Here is a 14285-nt window from a genome sequence, read left to right on the forward strand (position 1 = left end):
GAATATTTATTTAATTTACTAGAAAGGCAGATTTATAGAGAAAAAGGTCTTCCATTCACTGGTTCACTTCTCAAACAGTCACATCAGCCAGAACTGAGACTATCTGAAGCCACAGTCCCTCTTGGAGTCTCTGCAGAAGCAGGGTCCCAAGGCTTGGAGACATCCTCCTCTGCCTTCCAGAGAGCTGCATGGAAGCAAAGCAGCAGGACATGCACTGGCACCCATATGGGATGTTGGCACTTGCAGCTAGATTAGCCTGTTGAGCCATAGTGCTGGCTGGAAATCATAACCTGGCATTTTAATTGCTGTGTTAAATAGATGCCCGTAAACAATTATTTTTTTCAGTAAGTTCATCTCACAAACTGCGTAAATCAAAATGAGGAGCTACAATGCTGAAATACTAGTGTTAGCTTGTGATTTATGTTTTGTGTTCTGTTTGTTGCAGACTGTCTGTACTGTGTAGTAGGCTGAAGTGTATATTTACAGTTTTTTCAAATCTTTTCTGAGCAGGTGTCATTTTTGCTGCATATGCAAGTTGATTTTCTAATTGACTACACATGTGCATTTCTTCTCAAATGTACTTTTTTTAAATGTTTGACTTTCAAAAGAAAGGAAGAGAAAATGAAGAGAGAAAACAAGAAGACATCAGATCTGCAAAAAAGATGGAGGTCACTCATACCAACATAGAGTGGCCTGCTAACCAGAGCAGTGGTGCAATAGTAAGGCCGGTACATCGGGCTAGCTCTAAATCAGGACCAACAACCAATGCTTTGACAGAAGCCCCTGATATTCGGGGTGCTCAGTGAGCACAGTTATAGGTTGGCCATGCAGAGTGCTGAAATCCACAAAACAAAGTATAGTTGCACGTTGCCGAGCTGAGAGACAGCTGCCAATATACACAGAGCAGAAAGGGAACAAAACCAGCCCGACTTCACAGATTAAACCTTCCCCTGGGATTGGCAAGTTCAAATTTTCCCTTGAAAGGTGCTTTCATTGGACTCTAAAACTCCAAAATGTTTATGCCACAATCCTTTCTTCCAAAACCTTTTATGTCATTATTTCTGGACTTGCAACCTAGTACTCTACATTTGAAAGATTTTTGCGGATCACCCATAGCCTAGTTTAAATTTTCAAGATAGGATTAGTCCTCTCTATTTTTTTAAAAGATTTATTTCTTTTTCTTAGAAAGTCAGATTTACAAAGAGAAGGAGAGACAGGGAGAAAGAACTTCATCTGCTGGTTCACTTCCCAAGTGACTGAAATTGCCAGGGGTGAGCCTATTCTAAGCTGGAACTCAGTAGCTTCTTCCAGATCTCCCCTGTGGGTGCAGGATCTCAAGGCTTTGGGCTGTCCTGTAATACTTGTCCAGGCTACAAGCATGGAGCTGGAAGGGAAGTGGAGCAGCTGAGATATGAACATGTGCCATATGGGATCCTAGTAGGTTCAAGGAGATGAGTTTAGACACTAGGCTACTACTCTGGGCCCAGTCCTTTTTTTTTTTTGAAGATTTTTTTTATTATTATTGGAAAGCCAGATATACAGAGAGGAGGAGAGACAGAGAGGAAGATCTTCCATCCGATGTTTCACTCCCCAAGTGAGCTGCAACGGGCTGGTGCGCGCCGATCCGATGTCGGGAACCAGGAACCTCTTCCGGGTCTCCCACGCGGGTGCAGGGTCCCAAAGCTTTGGGCCGTCCTTGACTGCTTTCCCAGGCCACAAGCAAGGAGCTGGCTGGGAAGTGGAGCTGCCGGGATTAGAACCGGCGCCCATATGGGATCCCGGGGCGTACAAGGCGAGGACTTAAGCTGCTAGGCTACACCGCCGGGCCCCAGTCCTTTATTCTTAACATTCAAGAAAGTCACCTTGAAAACATTTGGCTGTAGCTGTGGTTCCCATATAATTTTTCTTCCAAACAAGGAAAAAAATTAGATGCATATTTGTGCATCTAATGAATGCATAACAACAAATGTGAACTGCTATTACATGAAAGTTTGTTGAAGTACACAGACAAAATCCTGCTTTAGGGTGTTTCTTCAAGGGATGCCAGCAAATTTTGCAAAATTTTGGCATAAAATATGAAATCCAAATACCCATATTTAACAAGCCCAAACAGTTTCTTTTGTTAAAGATTTATAACAGGTTATAAAGAAAAACCTTCATGCATATTGAAATCACATGTTGCAGTCATTTACATATTTTTGCATATTCAGTGTGTTTAATATGTAATGACTTCCTAATATGAGCTTTCGCTCCTGCCTCATTGAACTATTGGATTGCGAGCCACAGTGCAGTATGTTCACAGAGAATGCACATCTTTATCATGGTCTGGCAGCCCCATCTTGAATGGGCTTGATCTTTACCTTGGGAAAGAATGCACATGGTTGCTTGCTAGTCTTGCTTTCTTTCCATTGGCCAGTGCTCAAATGAAACTTCATAAGCAAGTCTTGACAAGGCTGGGCCACCTGTGCTGCTCTCCCAGCAGTGCAGCAACGACTGGGCGGTTTGGAAGGTGTATGTATCTGTGTGAAAAACGACCTTTCTCATGCTTTGTGCAAACAGCAACTGGTTCAGGTTGAATTGAATGCTCAATGTTCTTCCCACTTAGGAAAAAACCTAAAGTAATTCTTGAATAAAAATACTAAAAGCCTCACCGCACATGATCCAACTCACGGGATTATTTTGATAATTATTACGCAGAAAACATTCACTTTTGGAAAACGTGGGTACTGGCAATTTGGAAAAGGAGCTGCCGCAGACAGCCAGCTGCTGCAGCTCGGGAATCTAGCTGCCTTCTGTTTCACTGGACTCACACAGTGGATTGAACAATCCAGACACTACAGTAAGCCACACAGCAGTGCACATACAACTTTGTGAAACGTGTGCTCTCTTTAAGATCCTAAACAATACTCCTCCACTAATCTGATGTCAAGTCAATGTCATATCTAGCTGCTTTAAACGATCTGCACTTTAGTATTTTATCTTTTCCTTTAGGGACAGATAAATGTTTTACCTAAAATGTGGACTGGGTGAGCTTCAGGCCATACTACTTTCACTTTGATGGGTGCATCTTATGTAGTTTTTGGTTTTGATGCAAGCACACTCTACTGTGCCCCTGTCAGTTGAATCTAGATGGCCACTGAGTGGAGGAATATGGATATTCAGTGTTCTGAGTATTAAGGTAGTCCTTGTTCAGTGCTCCATTAGCTAAAATTGTGTTGTGAAGAGAGCTCCAACACCATGATGCAGTCCACGGGCTTATACCTTGCAGCTGAATTCATCAAAACTGCTAACCAGAATGGTGTGCCTATCTTGCTTTAGCAATTAATAGTTACAATTTCTTAAATTTTTGAAAAATAAAATTCTGGATTGCATTTTCTTTCTCTTGTGATAATGGGCTACTCATGTTGTATTTGACAGATAGTGAAGGGGATGGCATCAGGCAAATGTAAAATGACATAAATGCGGTAACATGAAAGAAAAGAAAAACGTAAGTCCAACAACAGACTGCACCTGCATAAACATGAAAGACGCCGGCAGCCACCCCGAAGCTGTGCTTTATCAATACCATCTCAACGAGGTGCATTTCTGACTTGCTGTTTCATTCTACTTCTTTGTTTAGATTTGGCTTTTGATCATTCTGTATCAAATGGATTTAACTAAATAAAAGTCACCCCAAAAAATAATTTGTTAAGACACATCTTGAGGCTCGTGTTATCTCCAATCATGGTATGGTTTTGTAACAAGATCTCAGAAGAGACACAAGGATTCCTGGGAGCTAATCTGTGTCCTCTTGGGCCGGTCATTTATCTTCTGAGTCCTAATTGCCCCTTCTGCTGTCACGCCTGCTGTTTCCTAGAAGCTATTATTGAGCAAAAAGCTAAGTTCTGTATCTTCAGTTCCGATAAAAAGAAAATATATTCATGCGCCGACAACTGTGAAAATGACTGAGCCCAGTGTCAAATATTTCTGTTATAGAAATTTAGCCTTTGGTTTCAGGGCTATGAAAGATGAAATGGAGTTTCTGTAACGGATATGATCTCAAAGGAAAAAAAAGTCAAATAATCCAAACATATCAAAGTGTTTTTTTTTTTAAAGATTTATTTATTTTTATTGGAAAGGCAGATATACAGAGAGGAGGAAAGAGAGGAAGATCTTCCATCCGATGATTCACTCCCTAAGTGACCGCAACGGCCGGTGCTGCGCAGATATGAAGCTGGGAACCATGAACTTCTTCCGGGTCCCCCACGTGGGTGCAGGGTCCCAAAGCTTTGGGCCATCCTCGACTGCTTTCCCAGGCCACAAGCAGGGAGCTGGATGGGAAGTGGAGCTGCCGGGATTAGAACCGGCGCCCATTTGGGATCCTGGCATGTTCAAGGCGAGGACGTTAGCCGCTAGGCCACAGTACCAGGCCCACCAAAGTTTTAACTATATAAGATATTTCTCATTATTTTAAGTAGAGAAGAGAATGCCTTGGTAAATTGCTGTTTATCAAACTAAAGCCAGTTGTCTATGAAAGTAACCACTGTTATATGTTTGGTATATGCGTGCAATGGGGGAATCTCAACTGAACTTGAACTGTGGTTATGCAACAAGGTGGAGGAATCCACCATGGTGGGAGGGTTTGCGGAGGGGTGGGGAGAATCCCAGTACCTATGAAACTGTGTTACATAATACAATGTAATTAATGAATTAAAAATAATAAATAAATAAATAAATTTTTTAAAAAGGTATTCAGGGTTGTTTCTTCAGGAAATTCTGATATGTTTCATGCATAATCAAATGCGTTACTTTTCTACTTCATTATAATGATTTTCCATGTACAACTGTAACTTTGGGAAAGCTTATTCTTATTTTTTTTCTTTTCCTTTTCCCACTTAAATCACATCACCTTTGTATTCAGATATAAAATACAGTGGAAGCTAATTGTATTCATTTAGAGTGTGACAGAAATTGAAGATTAGGAAAATGCAGATGATTTTAACTAATGATATTCACTAATTGATTTCTGCATAAGCCCTAGACTTCTTACGAGTGAATGAGACTGAATGTTTGTCAGCGTAAAGGACACGCTCATAGAGGAAGGGCCAAAGGCTCTGGCCAGCGCCTGGCTCTACACCTGTTTCATTCTTCCTAAGCTGGAGTTGCTACAGAGTGGTCACCACTGTTTGGAGGGATGGCTTGAGAAGCAGGGAAGCATGTGCACTGAGAAGGAAAGAAGGATGGATGGATCTGAGGGGAGAAAGAAGGAAGGAAAGAATGGAGGAAGGGAGGACGAGGAAGGGAAAACCAGTAGGAGGGGGAGGAAGAGAGGAGAGAGGAAGGGAAGGGGGAGGAAGAGGGGGGAAGAAGGAGGAAGGGAAAGCTAGTAAGAGGGGGAGGTGGGAGAGATGGTGTATTTCATTATAGAGAAGTCCTTTTGATGATACAACAGCAGGAAGAAGTTATTCTTATATTAGATTTGTACTGTAAGTCTTTACATTTAGTACCTGAAAACATGTCTACTTTCTTAGCTGAGGATTGAGACTATATTTTTCCCTGTAGAATATGCAGACACAGTACTAAATGTAGTGTGCTTATTTCTATGAAGTCAGAAAAAAGCAAAAACGAAACAAAACAAAAAACAAAGCTCTTTTTTTTTGCAGCCATCATTGCTTAGCTGTTTAATTTGAAGTTATGCTCACATTAGCTTGTGAATGTTAACACAGTTGCATGATCCCCACATTTGCTGGTTTTTCATAACTCCTTTGTACCTAAGATACGATGGGAGAACAAAGCAAAATTAGCAGTGTGAAGCTCAAGAAGGCTTGGTTAGGATCCGAGTCGTTCTTCTTAATTCAACAATTTTCTCACTTTATTGGCTTTAATAATCTTTTAAAAGAACAACAAGAGTAAAGATAGTCTATGGTTCTGTGTGAGAGGACATTTGTTTCCTTTTTGCTATTTTAAATAATATTGTGTTCTTTCAAATAATATTTTAAAATGTGTTACGTAAACTGATGAGTACTGAAATAAGGCTACATTGAGAAAACCATTACTGGAAATAATATTTCTTAATGCTTTGCAAAATTTGAGAACAAGCTTTGCATGCATTGTCACCTAAATGTAAGTCCAATCATAGGTAAGCATTTTATTTATTTTATTTATCTCATTATTTATTTATGATATGCTTATCATAGGTAAGCATAGGTAAGTCTTTTTATTTCTAGTGCTTTTTAAAGGTAAGAGACCTTGCCAACAGGTGCTCTGACAGTTCTTCTAAGAGACTTTATGCATAACTACAATTACAGTTTTGACATGACCATTTGAGATTTACTAAAATAATATTGATGTATTTTGATATGTATTTTAAAAACCAAAATTGCTTTTCATAGTGGGGATAATAATACACTAATTAAAGTTTTTGTTAAGTGGATTTCCAAAGTAGGCTGTTTTTAAACCAATGTTTGTATCCATTAGGGAATAACTTTATTTTTTTATTTGAAATCAATGCCTATGTGATAATGTTTGTATATGAAAGAGTTTTATTTATGAAATAAGAACAATAAACAATAACTTAATGTCCTCCAGGTTCCTTTATGGAATAAATTATGAAAATGTAGCATAACTAGAAGTAGATAGATGGATGGACCTACTTATAAATGCAGGTACATTTGGCTAAATAATCTATTTCTAGGGGCCTGGTGTGAAGGCCTAGAGGCTAAAGTCCTCACCTTGAAGGCACCGGGATCTCACATCGACGCCGGTTCTAATCCCGGCAGTCCCGTTTCCCATCCAGCTCCCTGCTTGTAACCTGGGAAAGCAGTCGAGGACGGCCCAAAGTCTTGGGACCCTGCACCAGCATGGGAGACCTGGAAGAGGATTTGGGCTCCTGGCTTTGGATCGGCGCAGCTCTGGTCATTGTGGTCACTTAGGGAGTGAATCTTTGGACAGAAGATATTTCTCTCTGTATCTCCTCCTCTCTGCATGTATCTGACTTTGCAATAAAAGTGAATAAATTTTTAAAAACAATCTACTTCCAGTGAGCTATAGAAACACTTGTCTTAATTGTACATATTATAGTAAAACTTCCAGGTCACAATGTTCTGTGTTTACAGATGTACTTTATACCTCTAGGTGTGTCGAATAAACATACTTTGTTGTTCATATTTGTTTAAGAAAACCAAAAAGGAATTTAGAGTGTTCAGAGAATACTTTATGGGATCCAATTGAAAACTATAACTGGTGTGAACATGTTGGTCTTTGACTTCTGTGTGTTTGAGGTACTTACAGGCTAATGGTTTTCTCTCCATGAGTGTGCTTCATGCTTGCCTCCTGGTAGGAAGCAAGGCAAACACTCCTTCATTGCAGCTGTTTTTATAAGGGTTTCCTTATGCAAAGTCAATGTGACTCCTTACCAAGCCACACAGGTGTCCATGGGGAGATGATCAACCCAGTTTCATCTGAAGAGTAGTTTACCAGTTACTCATGATTCAAGGAATTTCTAATATCCTCATGATTAGTTCCTTTGAGAAGTGATTTTGCCCAGGCTGATGACACTGCATGGGACGTCACCTACTTTTTGCAGCAACTGACTTTTTGCCCTGTGACAAGTAAGATGTGAGCCAGGGTATACCTTCCATCTACATCAGAAAATGGATTACTGAAGTCGGTGGGTGACACATTTGCTCAATGACATAAGTACCATTTGGTCTCTTTTGCCAAGCGGTATTCCAGGAAGTGGCTACACATTGATGAGGCTGACATGAGGACAGCAGACCATTTAGTGAGGATTTTCTATAGATTTACCTCTGTTTGCCTCTTACCAAGGAATTCTTTTGAAAATGAAGTGGTTTTGGAGACCAGCATTGTGGCTTAGTATGCTAGGTTTCCACCCGTAGAGTGGGAATTCCATCTGGGTACCAATCCAAGTTCTAGTTGCTATGCTTCCAACCCAGGTTCCTGCCTGCGTTGAGAAATCAGCACAGATGGCCCAAGACCATTCTGTTTGGGCATCCTTCAGATCAGCTTAGCTCTGGTTTTTGCTGCCATTTGGGGAGTGAATCAGCAGGTAGAAACATGCTCTGTTTCTCTCACTCTTTCTCTCTCTTCTAACTCTGCCTTTCAAATAAAAAGTAAACAAATGAAAATGAAGTGGATGTCAAGCAATGAAGGTGAAGGCGATGATATGTCCAAATCCATCTGTTGGGAGCTCTTCTCAGTTACAGTAAAAAAAACAAACACACAATAGAAGAGTAAGCTATGAGTAATTGAACTCAACATGAACATGTCTCTGAGCAGGAAGCTAAAAGGAAAGCATAATGCAGAGCGGCAGGCCGAGAGGAAGGAGGGAGTGGTGCACATTGGTTCTTCAGCAGGATTAAGGATCCCTGGTGCCATGAGTGACAAGTGACAACAATGGCTTCACTTGTGCAAATAAACTAAGTTTATCTGCTCTGTTTGAAAGAAGAGACTATGACTTAAGCAAAGATTAAGGCTTCAAGGCAGAGGTTTGCTCAGGGAAGGGAGCAACAAGCCACCTGGATGGGGGCAGACTGCCTGAGGATCCTTCACCGTAGGGTGGCCTGGGCTACGCTAGGCTCCAGGGATTTGGCTGGCACTGATCTTAGGTATGGCGAGGGCCTGGATCACACAGAATGAGTGGAGTAGAGTCAGAGATGGGAAGAAAAGACTCTGGATCCCTAAGGAGAACAGAAAAAAAAAAAAGGAGGAAAGGAGAGAGAGACTGAAGAAGTCTCAAGTAAAACAGACATAATAGAAAAAACAGATGACTTAAGGAGACTAAATATTCTAAAATAGGTGGAAACTTGGCACTTTCCTCTCATGCCACAATCAAATAGCACAGCCTCACTGCTTTTGAGTGAGTTGCAGTCCGCCATGGTGTAATCAGGTTATAACTACTGTGCCAGCAGGTCTACTTTCCTCTTGGCAGCCCAGAGGAGAATAGCTTCTTGTCTTACTCCATTTCCAGAGGCCACTGTCACTCTTGGGTCACAGTTTCTTCTCCATCTTCATACAGTGCCTGTGTACACACTGTACCACTCTTGGCATCTTTTCTCTGCTACTCAGCTGCCTGGCTCCATCGCATGAGAACTGTTGTCATTAGCAGGATGTTAACACGGGGCAGGCATAGTGACGTAATGGGTTAAGCCACAGCCTGCAGTGCTGATGCCCCATGCCAGATGGGCATTGGCTTGAGCCCCAGTGCTCCATTTCTGATCCTATTAATGCAAATGGGAGAGAGGTAAAAGACAACCCAAGTTCCTGGGCCCCTGCACCCACGTGGGAGACCCGGTTCAGCTCCTAGCTCCTGGCTTTGGACTAGCCCAGCTCTTGCTGTTGCAGCCATTTGGGGATGAACCAGCAGATGAGAGACTCTTTCAATCTCTATTACTTTTGCAAATGAATGGAGTAATTTAAAAAAAGGAAGAAATTTAGCTTATTCACAAAAATTACGTTTGCCATTTGTATAGCATATTTACATAACCAAGAGATTACAGTTTGTAATTCTTTAGGGGACAACAATGTTGATTTTTCTAATGCAATATCCATGAAAGCAACCAAAATGATTATAAAATAATTGCTTGAAGAAATCAGTTAGCAGCTATAGGAAAAGACTCAAGTAGATACATTAGAAATGAGAGATATACCATGATTATTAAAATAGTTAATGCTTAGGTCTAAATATTAACTTTCAGAGTGTCACATAAAGAACATGCCAAGGCGTGCACATGTATGCACACATGCCTTATATTAAAGAACAAATTAGAAAACCGAGGATAGGTTTAGAGACTCCAACACATCTGCAATGGAGTGCAAGAGATGCAGGATAAAGAATAGAAGAGAACTGATATTGGAAACAAGTGGTGATTTTGCACAACTCAACATATGATCCTTTTGTCGAGGGTACATGTCTAGCACTGAGGAGAATAAATGAAAACAAACCCAAACAATAATAATAAAATCACAGCACACCAAAAATCCACATGCCTTCTCAGGAGAAAAAAGTTCATGAGACCTATCATATAGCATAGTGACTAAAACCAATAATAAAAATTGTATTTTGGGGAAGTTACTAAGAGTAGATTTTTAGTGTGCTTTCCATAGAAAGGTATGTGAAGTAAAGTATGCATTATCTCAATTTAGCTGTTCTAAACCATAATCATATTTAGACTATATTATACATGATAAATGTGTACAATGTTTGTCAAGTATAAATAATTTTAAATGCTACACGAATTTTAAAAATTTAAAATTTCATGCTGTCAAAACTCAATTGTATGAAGACACTTCCCACCAAAAAGTAGCAATTAGACTTATTGTCAACAAACCAAATTCTTTTAAAAATGACAATTAATATATTCAAAACTCTTTCAAAAAAAAGCAAAACAGCTGCCAAAAGGCCCTGTGTACCTCGCATGCTAGTCTCAGACAAAGAGCATTCATGAAGCAAGAGGACACAATAAAATACAGCTCAATTCGTTCCTCTGAATTCACTTTATTTTTATGATATTGGTTTTTTAACCAATAAAAAACAATTCTCTATGTCTGATGGTATGTATTTCTCCAATAAGTAATTTTTAGTACAATAGGGAGGAAGAAATTAAAGATGGAAATGAGGACAAGAGATTGCGTCCTCAGCAGCATGAGGCCAGATGTGCATATATCTAAGATGCTGAGTAACGTTACATAACCAAGGTTAAAGTCCTGAGAGTCTTCATTATACAGCAACGAGTTTATCATGGAGCTGCTGTTAAAAGAAAACCAGACAAGCAGAAAAGCAGTTGGGAGTCGGGAAGCAAGCTGATTGGTTTAAGCTGCAAACCTCATGGAACACCCCATGGCTTTTCATTGAATTGAAACACTTTGTATAGTATTGGGACGGCAGCAAGACAGACGCTCCCTCCAGATCAGGGCTTTGATATGACCCAGTGACTTTATGCATAGTCATTAGCTCAAGTTGGTGATTCTTGTAAATATAATACAAGCATTAAAAAGGGAAACAGGAGCTAGCTCAAGCCACTTATTAGGTGCTAGTTTGTAGTACAGTGTTGGAAAACACCTTGTAGAATTACAAGGAAAAGTATAGGGTAACAGAGAAGGGTGGGGAGACAGAAAGCAAGATCCTGCTTCCATTGGTTCACTCCTTACATGTCAAGGATCCAGGAATTTCATCTAGGCCTGCCCTACTGGTTTTTGAACCTAAGCACTCAAGCTATTCTCCTCAGCTTTACCAAGCACATTATCAAGAGCTGGGTCAAAAATGGAAGATTGGCAATCCTCACAGGATGCCATAACACCAACCCATCTCACCAAATTTTGTGAAGAATTAATTATGTCAAGCTAGTCTGAACTAGCTCCAGTATATCATGAGTATGTGGATTTAAGTCAGAAACTCCTTATCTAAAGTAGTTTCACTTTCGTTGCCCATAGGTAAGTAAAGTAAATGCATGAAAGCAAGTCTTTAGATTGTATCGTATTTTGCACAAAGGAACTTAAACAAGAAAATGGGGGAGGACAATGTTGTGGCAAAATGGGTTAAACTGAAGCATGGTGCCTGCATCCCATTTGAGTCCTGGCTGGAGTTCTGGCTGCTCCACTTCTGACAGTGGCTTCCTATTACTGTGCCTGTAAAAGAGGCAGAATATGACCGAGATCCTTGGGTCTCTGCCCCATGTAGGAAACCTGAATGAAGCTCTGGACTTCTGGTTTCAGATTGGCCCAGCTCTAGCCGTTATGGCCACCTACAGAGTGAATCAGTGGGTGAAATAATCTCTCTTGTGTCTCACTTTCTCTGGAATACTGCTTTCAAATAAATGAAATGGATTTAATAAAAAGAAAATAATAGAGACAATGTGCAGCTCACCTACTGGAGATGAGTTATGACTGAAACACTTCCTGCACACACTCCTGCAGTGCCAACTGCAACGTGTGATGATGTGGCCTTTGTGTTTATGCAAGGTTTTGTGCTTCCTTGATTTTTTTATTTTTGGCACAGGATAAATTTTCACTGCTTTTTATTCGTAAAGAGCAAAGCAAGATAAACATTGCCGGAAAACACCTTTGTTCAACCAAATGATTGTGCATTGTTTTAAAAATGACTTTGAAAATTCAGTCTTTTAAAAAAACACTTTCTTTTTTTAGATTGAGTGTAGGCTGATTCACTTTTTGTGTTTAAATCCTTGTAGTCCTTCAAGTGTTTGGAACATTAGGTATAGATAGGAAGAGTTCAAGTGAAAAACTGGAGCCTAAAAACTCCAAACTAGCTTAGAAATAGGGGAAGGCACAAGCTCGCTCCACCCCTGAGCTAGGAATGTCAGGCACAGCCCCACAGCGCTCACGCCCTCACATACACCATCACACCACCCACTCTCCCTCCCAAAGTTCTCTAGGATTTTCCTAGCTCTTCCTCTCAAATCTATTAAGCCTAGTTCAAGTTGTAGCTTATAATAGTAGCATTTGTCAATAAGTCAACTGAAAATAAGCATCCGTGGTAAACTGTTGGTCAGCTGAGTGATCATCTATTTGACAATTTCCCTTTATTAACATTATGTCCTGTGTTTATCAGGAAGAATACCGTGATCTTCCAAATGTAAGATTGAGTAATTTCTATACATTTGTTCTCTTAGGAGAAAATATTGTGCTGTTTCCTACAAGTTAGTATATAAGTTAGCATTGAAATTCTTAGATGGTGGTATATTTGGGTACAACCATCATTCATCCTTTGCCTAAAATGCAGATAGTTTTTTTCCAATGAAGAAAGGTATTAGATTCTATTTAAAAATTACAATACTTCCGTGAGATTATTTTTTATTTTAATCTTAAAAATTAGAGAAATCTCTAGAGAGAAAAAATAAGACATTTATTTCATAGATTAGGTTGAACAACCATCTGACTTAAAACGTTTGTCTCAAGTAATGCATTGTCTCAAGTAATGCATTGTTTTTTTATTTTTAAATACATTTGCTGATGGAACCCTCTTTTGCATACTATTTTTGTGACGTAACATGCAAAGGAGCCACTAAGATAGAAAACAAGTGTTTGACAGTTTCCTAGTAGGGGAAGGAAGTTCGTGTGTATACATAACATTAGCAAAAATCTTTAATGGAGATAATATCTCCTTTTTTATGAAGTTGAGGCTAAAGTTACTTAAGCTACAGAACTCATGTGTGGAGCCATCATTTCGGTTTAGCTCCTTTTGATTCCCTGCTAGGTTGCAATGTGGCTTCTCTCAGGGAGGCATGCTATAAAAATAATGCAAGTACTGATTTTCAAAAATGATTTGATAGGTAGCCAAAATTATATAAATATAAAATGAAAAGGAATGCCTTTGGAATCCCAAGGGAAGAATGACATCCCTTGTAAGCTAAGAAGTTGTAAGACTCAATTTTACTTATTGATTGGATGTAGTGAACAGTCCTCCGTGGCTATAGTTTGCGTATTAGTTTCACTGTCTTCAAATGTTCAGGTGTTGAAGGCTTTAGCTTTCCAAAGTGTATGTTAATGGTAAAAGAAAAAAAAAGAGAGAGAGAGAGCTGAAACATAATTCAGTGGTGGTGTTCAGAGCCGGGATTTTTGAGAAGTGATTAGACTGGATTAGCCTATTAGGTCGATTCGCAGAGTTTTATAAGGAGAGACACAGGCACGTCTGCTGTTTTTGCTGGCTGAGGACTCTGCCACCAAGAATAACATCACCAGATGCAAAACTGCTGGGGCAGCCTGGTCTTGCCCTGCAAACCTGAAACACTGAACTGAAACACAAGTTCATCTTGATCATTTCTCTGTGATGATGCAAAGATAACTAAATGATCCAGCCCGCATCTTCCATCACAAAGAAGATGAGTTTATTCATTTTCCTGCACAACAACAAGTACTTTGAGACTAAAAGAAAGGAAGGCGAAGAGATAGAATTCACTCCTTCATCTAGGCTACGAGGAGGGCTCAGAGCTAATAGTGAGTATTCAGAAAGTCATTCACCCTGAGGTAATGGCTGATATTTAGAACAAGAGATATTTTCCATAACAAAAACCTTGACGACATGAAGGGTTTTACTGAGAGCACATCCACCTTCTGCTAGTCCAAGCTGTTACAGCACAATGCCACGCACAGAGTGACCCAAGCAGCTTGCGTTGATTTCGCCCAGCGCTGGAAGCTGAGCTGGCCAGCTCCGATGTCAACATGCTCACTTTCTCTGGGTCTCAGGAGCCAACCTCCTGTGACGGCCTCTCCTGGCAGGACACAGAGCCCCTGAAGGGATGGGGCCCTTGTCCCTCCTGGGAGGGCTCCAC

The sequence above is a fragment of the Ochotona princeps genome, chromosome 12, assembly GCF_030435755.1.
Source record: "Ochotona princeps isolate mOchPri1 chromosome 12, mOchPri1.hap1, whole genome shotgun sequence".
Lineage (NCBI taxonomy): Eukaryota > Metazoa > Chordata > Mammalia > Lagomorpha > Ochotonidae > Ochotona > Ochotona princeps.